The sequence below is a fragment of the Dermacentor andersoni genome, chromosome 11 (assembly GCF_023375885.2).
Source record: "Dermacentor andersoni chromosome 11, qqDerAnde1_hic_scaffold, whole genome shotgun sequence".
Classification (NCBI taxonomy): Eukaryota; Metazoa; Arthropoda; class Arachnida; order Ixodida; family Ixodidae; genus Dermacentor; species Dermacentor andersoni.
Genome location: NC_092824.1, coordinates 98781096 through 98789397, shown reverse-complemented (window position 1 = coordinate 98789397; position 8302 = coordinate 98781096).

The following is an 8302-nucleotide window of genomic DNA, read 5'->3' as shown; positions in this document are numbered from 1 at the left end:
CGACGACGACGACGACGACAAAAGCAGGAAGGTCCGCTGTCCTGCACTCGGTGCAGAAAAACGAAGGTGTTGGGGGCCGGTATCTCGGAGATGCATCCGTGACCGTGGGACCCAGCTGCCTCCTTTGGCGAGCCTTGATTTATGGTCGCTACACAATTACTCCAATTGCCATCGGGTCGCTGCTGGCGTAATAGCAGAGGCTCGCAACTGCTGCTGCTGCTGCTTATGGCGCGCGGAGCTGTACCGTCCCCTGCTCTGGCAGCCGCCTTGGAGCCACGCCTGCCGGAAGCGAGAAACATGCGTCCGACAGCGTTTTCTATTTCTTTCTTTTCTTTTTCATTTGTTTCTTTGATCCTTGATGTTTACTTGAGAAACAGTCGCTTCTAATTTGCTCTCTCGCACCGTAACTCTTACGTCAGCGATTTCGGTGCACTTGCGAAAGTATTTCCACGTGGGCTAGTTGCTACGAGCTGAACATTTCTTTTTTTCTTTTGCGACACACTGCGCAAAAATCCAACGGGAAGAGTAGAGAGACACACAGGAGAGAGCTCAGGAATGCGGCGCTCTGTCCTGTGCGTCTTTATTCTTTTCTTACTGGAAGTTATACGGCGGATTGCTCTTCGCAGCTTTCGATTCACTGGGCTAGCCAAGGCATACAATAAATTAAAAATATTTCCGAATATTTTGCAGCAAAGACTGGAAACGAAGCAGGGGTGGCTGATCGAGCTAGTTGGCGATCCACTGTCGCGAGTGTACAACGCGACAAGTCAAGTCTAGTCAAGTCAAGACAAGACAAGTCAAGCGCTGACTACTAACTGAGGTTTTACTATCACTGCCTGCGTTCCTACTGAGGAAGACATTCTAGAAACTTCACAGCTGTACACAATTGGTTAAGTGTTCAGAGCTGTGTTTACCAAAGAAATGAAGAAAGAAAAGAAAAAGCCTGCCTAGCTGTCTTCTTTCTTTTAATTACTCATCCCCTTTTTCCCTGTGCAAGGTAGCCAACCGGACTTCCGTCTTGTTGACGTCCCTGCATTTGCTTGCTTTTCTCTCTTCCTCTACAAAATAAAAAAAAAACCGGAAAGAAAGAAAGACTCCCGAACCATTTCTTTTCTCGGAGGACAACCACTACAAGGTACACGCAAACTATTCAAAAAAAAAAAAAAAAAAAAAACAAGCTAGACGAAAGGGAAAACAGCGCAGCAAAAACAAAACAAAAAAATTACACTTTGAACACTTGATCAACCGTCGTGGTACCAGGACTATCGCTGGAGGCAAAGTTTTCGACAAGCGGACGTCATTTACTTTGTAATGTTCAGTTGAAATTCGATTATGAGTGCCTCGAAAGAGGTACGATATTCCAGATTTAATGAAAATGGGGGTGCATAAAAATTTGAGTCTCCGATTCTGCTATATAAACAATGCAGGTCCCCTTCGCCTCGGCATTCCTTTGCAATAACGTCAGGTTTGTCACAGCCGTTACAATATATATATATATATATATATATATATATATATTATGTGTGTGTGTGTGTGTGTGTGTGTGTGTGAGAGAGAGAGAGAGAGAGAGAGAGAGAGAGAGCGATAACTCAGAAGAAAAATGTGAAATATGGCAGATAGAAAAACAAACTAACAAATGGCGTTCGTGAGGCCTGGAATGCAGGAGAGAGGCGAAGAGAGACAAATGTTCGTGCAAAAAGCACGCCACTCTCTTCTGCTCGCACTTCTTATTCTTTTCCCTCCCTCTGCCTCTTCCATCCGTTATTCTAAGCCGACCAGTTTCTGCCCAAACGCAGAGTGGCAAACCGAGATTTCACGTCTATATAGCATACCTGTGTCCCCTCTGTTTCTGTTATCTATCTGTTTAACATAACTATGCCGTCCGCGTTTGCACGCCTCCCTTGCCATACCACGAATCCTCAACAACTTGCCCAACTTTCGCTTGCTCTAAACCTGTCCCTCTACTCTCTTTTTTAGTTCCACCGCTGTAGAACTTTCGTGGATTCCAAACTTTAGTTGCGTTCCTGCTTGTCTTTCATGCTCTACTGACAATTGTGTTTGCGCGGCTGCACTTCCAAACATTGAATCCCCGTCTCTCATGTCTTTGTCTGCCCTACCATATGATCTGTCCATTTTTTTTTTTCTCAGCGGGTGGAACGTACAGTGGGCAAACAGTAGATCTGGTTAACCATCTGCTCATCCTCTTTCCGCTAGGGCTCGAGAGCACTAAGGCTCATACGTTATGCAAAAAGCAAAGAACATGCATTTCATACATATATCTGTGCAGGCTCACTGAAGCTTGACGCACGCGCGCGGTTCTCCCTTTTGTTCTCCGAACGTTCGCTTCTCCTATATGCAAATATCACGAGTTATGCGCGCAGGCTGCAGAGCGCTTCCAACGCGCTAAGAGAGGGGCCGAGAAAAGTTCAGCTGCTCAATTATTCAAGCACCGCTGCGAGCGGGTCCCACTCTTCAGCAAACGAACTCGTCATCCCCGAAGCTGTCGCACCGACATCTCGTTCCGAAGCTCGGCTCTGGCGCGGGAACGGGAAGCTTTTCATTTGCACCCACCAGGTTTGAGCGATTGCCGGAAGTAAGCGTACGGTGAGGTGGAAAGCCCAATGCTAAGCGGAACTTGGGTCAGTATTCAAAAAAGAAAGAGAAGAGAAAGAAAAGAAAATCTCTTAGGCTAGAATTGTTCGTAAGAGAAAAAAATTTCAGCCAATCCAGATGCTGGAAACATCGTTAGAGAAGGCGGCCAGCCAATGGCAAACATCACTTACAACCGAAGAGCTTTGTGAATTCGGGCCTAGGTTCTCTGCTTACTGGTCGTGTCTTAGAGGACCCTTGAGACTTATTTCTTGAAGTTGCAGAAACTCAGGCAGGCACTTCTCGCACGAATAAGGGATCACACTTAGGAGGTATGAACGTTGAACAACATAAGATATGTTAATTTGGTGCTAAAGTTGTCTACGAATTCGGACCAGGCGTGTTCAACGTTATCTGGACATCATGGAACGGGAGTAAAATTCGCTGGCGCGATGTAGCAATAACGTTATCTATGATTGTTTTGTTCATGAAAAACACAGAAGAATGGACGTGTATGTTTATTCCGGCTGCGTCAGCGCGCGCCAACCGTAGATATCACGGGAACAGAGCCGGCTACTGCATCGGGACGCCATGACTCACCGACCTCCTGGGTACCTGTACCGAAGCTACTTCGCTACTTGTTGCGTGGTCCGACGTAGTAGCATAGAAGAGTGAGTGACGAAACGTCACCATCTACTGCTTTTACGTGACAACCTTCCGCGTCATGACATCATGAGGCCTAAACACACTGGGAAACGGCATCCAAGCTTGATCGTAGAATATGTATTAAATTCATAATAACTGTCGGAACAGTCTGGCCAGTAGTCCTTTGATAACCAACTATAGTCCTTTAACATCATCATAGTCCTGAACGCAGTTTTTAATGTAGACTTAAACCATAGTGATTTTTACGCTCAAATAAGGCCGAGCCGAGTCGGCTCATGTGTGCGGGTCCATTCCCATGTGTAATCTGACGCGTCTGCGTTGATAACATCCAGTTCCGATATCTCAAAGGGTCGCAAGCGCGGAAAGTAAGGCAATAAACGTAAAACACGTTCTTATCTGTTTGGAGATGGCTGAGCGATAAACGAACATTTCTCCAGCGATACCATTCCTCAAGCAAGCTCGATTTCCTGGTCCTTCTGATGTCCACCGGCGTGCGTCATTACAATCCCGAATGCATTGCGTCAACTTCGTAGAGAAATCAAGAAAGAGTGCCTCGCGGGTGTTTGAAGTCGGGTACTTTGCGTTGCCAGTCGAACCTTCCTTCTCTCAGCCACTCCGCCAATGCTGCAACAAGGAATACTGTGTCTCCCCTCTTGACAGCTTGCTAATATGACTGGCTGAAGCCACGCTTTGTAGCTTACCTATAAAGAGGCGATGAGGTGATACAACACAAACGAAACAAGTGGGCAAGGAATCTTATTGTTGTTCATCGAACAAATCTATGAATTGTTTCATTATAGGCAGAAGTAAATCTTCAGGACTGTAACAAAGTAAGTGTTGTTAAATGATGAAATTGTAAGAATCCGTAATAATGAATTTAAAAGCAGTGATAGACAGGATAGGGAAAAAAATTCACGCATAATCTCCCCTGGGAGTTGTCTAAGTATGCGTGAACATGGTGCCACTTGCTCATGCTAACGCAGCCGGTTGTCATTGCCAATGTTATGAAGCCTGTCCAACCAGCATAAATTCATATCCACCCGTATCGGTCGTTATCAACTCTTATAGGTTGTTATAAACGTTACTGGGCTCGATCACAGCCTTACCAACCCTTATCGGTCGGTATCAACCTTGTCGCAATCGATCCGATCCTATCAACCCTTCTCTGTCCTCATTAATTAATTTATTTATTACTAACCATAACAGAGATGTGAATTTGTGAAACAGTGCTACTTTGGTGTGATAGGAGAGACTAAAAAGATGCCAAGATTAATTCGTTCCAATCTAAGACAGTGCGTGGAAAATAGGAATACTTATAAGTGTCAGTTCTAGCAAAATAAGGTGTTCGAGAGTTAGCCTGTGGGTCTGATAAGTAACAGTGATAGATACTGTTATGGATCTATCGCAACTTCATGATTAAGAAGCAGTGAAAGGAAGCCAATTCTGAACCGTTTTCGACGCGTTTTAAGAAGAGAAATGTCATTGGCTATCATTATTTCCGAAGGAGAGTCCGCTTGTGAGAATTTGTTGTAAATAAACCAGACTGCTTTCTCTGTATTCTTTCAAGGCATATAATGTTTTGTTGAGTATACGGGTCCCATACCGCACTGGCGTATTCTAATTTGGTTCTGATTAAGGAATAGTATAGTAGTTTAACATTGTTTGTGTCCTTTGAAGTTTAGGTTTTAGGAAGCAGAGCTTTGGAAAGGCAGATTAGTAAATATTTTTAACATGTATAATCCAGAATAAGAGGAAGAACGGGGCGCGTCTCTCCGCTTCTGCATGCAGGGAGCGCCACCTGCACAAAGGAACACGACTCGCACTACAGGTACGACTGATGGAACTCTTCTTATCGTTTAAGGGAGAATGCTCAGCCGCCTGTACAAATGTTTACTACAACCGATATAGCGCCAGACAATGCGAGGCTCACTGCGTAGAATATTTCGCAAGCCATGACGTCACTGTTTCGCACGGAAAGCGAAGCATTAACCGCTTTTCTTTTGTTTTGTTTTTTTATTTCTCGGGAGCCCGCACGCTTACCACTGGCTAACGCCTGGTGAGGCTTTTTTCTATTTTCCGGCCCAATGGTTAACCTCCAGCAAAAGCGAAACAGAAGGAGAAAGCCGTAGTTCCTAATTTGTCCTCATTAGGAAAACCTTTCCAAAGACATTTGGCTCAAACATTAACTTACTTTCTATATAATTATTATGAGGTGTTGCTTTCCTTTGCATCGTTAGTTCTCGGTGCGGAGCTGCTTGTATCGCAGAGGTAACGACGATCCATCGAGCGAATTTTTATTCTGACCAAGCTCACAATGAACCTGAAGCCATCTGTCTTTTTTTTTTTCTTTAAGAAAATGCGCTGAAGTTGCCCCATGTGTCCACCATTAAGACTAAGCATGTTCCCTGAAAACAGCTCAGTAAACACAAAACAAAGGAATGAAAAATAAGATTGAAGGACACAGAAGAGGAGTGCCTCCTGATACAGGCGGATCTAGCGTTGCAAATGCTGCTGCAGATATCAAAGCCCAAGAACGCTATATATATATATATGGATTGTTGTTGACACCAGCGCAGTCGTGTATGTGCAGGGCATACGTTAAGCTTACACTAAGAGCTTTTGTACAAGGCGTCACGACTTTGTGGACTGCCATTTGTGTGCAGAAGAGAGTGAACTAGCACACGTATGTTTCCTTGCGGGGCCGGAGGACGCGAAATGCGAGTTTTCATTTCGGAAGAGATTACGTTATGCTACAACACCAGAAGATCGGTCACGTAATTAACACGGGCATTGGCACGTGAACGCTGTCACGTCAAGCAGTGAGGTCAGTCACATACTCCACAATAAATGAATTAATGACTGCCGTTCTAGTGCCAGCCGCAAACGCAAAAGAAGGGGGCGGAAGATTACGCGGACAAATTGAAGAGCCTGTTGTGGCGAAACAATTTCAACACCGGGCACTTAGAACGGACTTTGCTGAAACTTTCAACCATCATACAACATGGTCAATCAGATGTCCTTTCTAGCGGTTCTTTGTGATGTGAACAGGCTCCAAGAGCAGCCTAATGTCCACACGGAATGCACATCAAAGGCTGCCGTGCTTAGAGCTACCGCACGCACGATATATCCATGGACAACCCGCTGTCTGTGTGCCCTACGCGACGAAGGCGCTTTTAACCTGTGTGAAGCCCAATGGTCTCAACGAGACACTTGCAATTAATGATAATTAGCCTGTACATAGCGAGTTCTCGTGTTTCGCTTTTGTTATGCCTCTCACGTCCACTGTGCGTGTAATTTCATTTCTCGTCGGTTTTATCTGGAGTGACATGCTATAGTTGAGATGGCAGGCTAACGTCTCCAGGATCAATTAAATATCTATATCTCTCTTCCTGGCGCGCAAGATCACTCCGCGGTACGATCGCGCGTTTTCCGCGTCGTGTTCTCATCTCGCTGACAAGGATCGCGACGAAAAGGCTCTTCGCCAGCCAGAGCGAAACTAGACAACGCCATTCTCCCAGGCTCGCCATTGGGATTCGGCCATCGACAAATCTTCTTACACTGCCTGCCCGACAAAGCTATCGGCGCGGACAACTCGAGAACTAATCAAATCGGGAGGCCCACATTAGCGTGGACAGGGCCGAATGATAAGGAAGAGACTGCGAGAGAGCAAGAATCAGAAAAAGAAAGAAAAAAACACAAAAAAGAAGTTCCACATCCGATCAGAAGACGCATGCAGCAACCACCCTCGCTCTCTCGCTTCCCTCCCCGGTGTTTGCGGCAGAACGGCAGCTTGGAAAAGCAGTACGCCTGGAGGGAAACCACAAAAACCCGTTTACGCTTCGACGCCGGAACGCAGAACAATCGAATACAGCGAGAAAGCGACGTTTGTGTAGCAGTAACGAGAAAGAAAGGCGAAGAAAGGGAGGAGCCGGCAATATACATAGCTTCTCTACATGGCCGTCTCGCCAGAAGCGTTCAGCGTTGGGCCAGCCACCCAGCGCATGCCAGCAAAGCGAGGAAACCGAAGTTCTCTAGGGCGCAACCCTTTGCGCATCTCAGACAACCACGTGATCGGTCTTCGGCCATTAGCTATAGCCAGTCTGGATTACCATAAGCAGGTTGACCGGGGGCCGCCCTTTACGTCCGGAAGCCTGATTTCGCGGAAACGGTAAGATAGAAGTTCGCTCCAATTATAAAGCGGGCGTCAGCCACGGCTTTCCCAGTGCTGCACGCTTATTTTTGTGACGGAAAGCACAAATTTCTTGTCGGACATGGGAGCCTTACAGGGTGTCGAGCGTGACCGAGCCGAGGTTGCCCGGGAAAAAGTAGAAGCTCGGTGTCTGCTTGTTCTTTCGCGCCTGAATGGCTGTCAGGAGCAGGCGACGGGACTCAACGCCATCGGAAGGAGGACAGGAGTGGGGGGATCGATAGGCAGCCTTATTAATCATCCCGGTTGGACACAGCTGGAAGCACGTGGGAGGGGCGACGAGCTTATTTAGGGAAGCTTCGGAATACAACGCCTAGTAGGAGGGAGTCTCGAGCACCGGCAGGAAGCAGCTCCTCCTGCACTTGACAGGGCATACTCGGACGCAGGCTGCACGCAGTGCAATGCGGAAAAGAGTCGGAAACAGCAGTCAAATGCAAAGAAACGCTACGTGTCTCGGTAGGCAGGCATGCTGGCACTGCCTACAGAACAGTGGGGGAAACAGCTTTAAAGCCTCCATGTCTTCCAAGCGGGCTCCCACGCATATATATATATATATATATATATATATATATATATATATATATATATATATATATATATATATATATATATATATACACACACACATATATATATATATATACACACACGTGTGTGTGTGTGTGTGTGTGTGTGTGTGTGTGTGTGTGTGTGTGTGTGTGTGTGTGTGTGTGTGTGTGTGTGTGTGTGTGTGTGTGTGTGTGTGTGTGTGTGTGTGTGTGTGTGTGTGTGTGTGTGTGCTCGTTGAAAATGATAACTTCCCGATACGGCACAGCTGATTACGAGAGACGCGGTAGTGGT